Source organism: Penaeus monodon, chromosome 33, assembly GCF_015228065.2.
Source record: "Penaeus monodon isolate SGIC_2016 chromosome 33, NSTDA_Pmon_1, whole genome shotgun sequence".
Lineage (NCBI taxonomy): Eukaryota > Metazoa > Arthropoda > Malacostraca > Decapoda > Penaeidae > Penaeus > Penaeus monodon.
Window position 1 is genome coordinate 15,151,349 of NC_051418.1, and position 239 is coordinate 15,151,587.

The following is a 239-nucleotide window of genomic DNA, read 5'->3' on the forward strand; positions in this document are numbered from 1 at the left end:
AAAAAAAAAACCCCAAAAAAAAAAATATAATATTATATTTTTTTTTATATATATTATTTTTAAAAATTTAAAAAAAAAAAAAAATTTTTTTTTTTTTATATATTTTTAAAAATTTTAATATATATTAAAAATATATAAAAAATTTTTTTTTTAAAAAATAATTTTTTTTTTTCCCCCCCTTTTTAAAAACCCCCTTTTTCCCCCTTTTTAATTTTCTCCCCCCCCTTTTTGACCCCCCC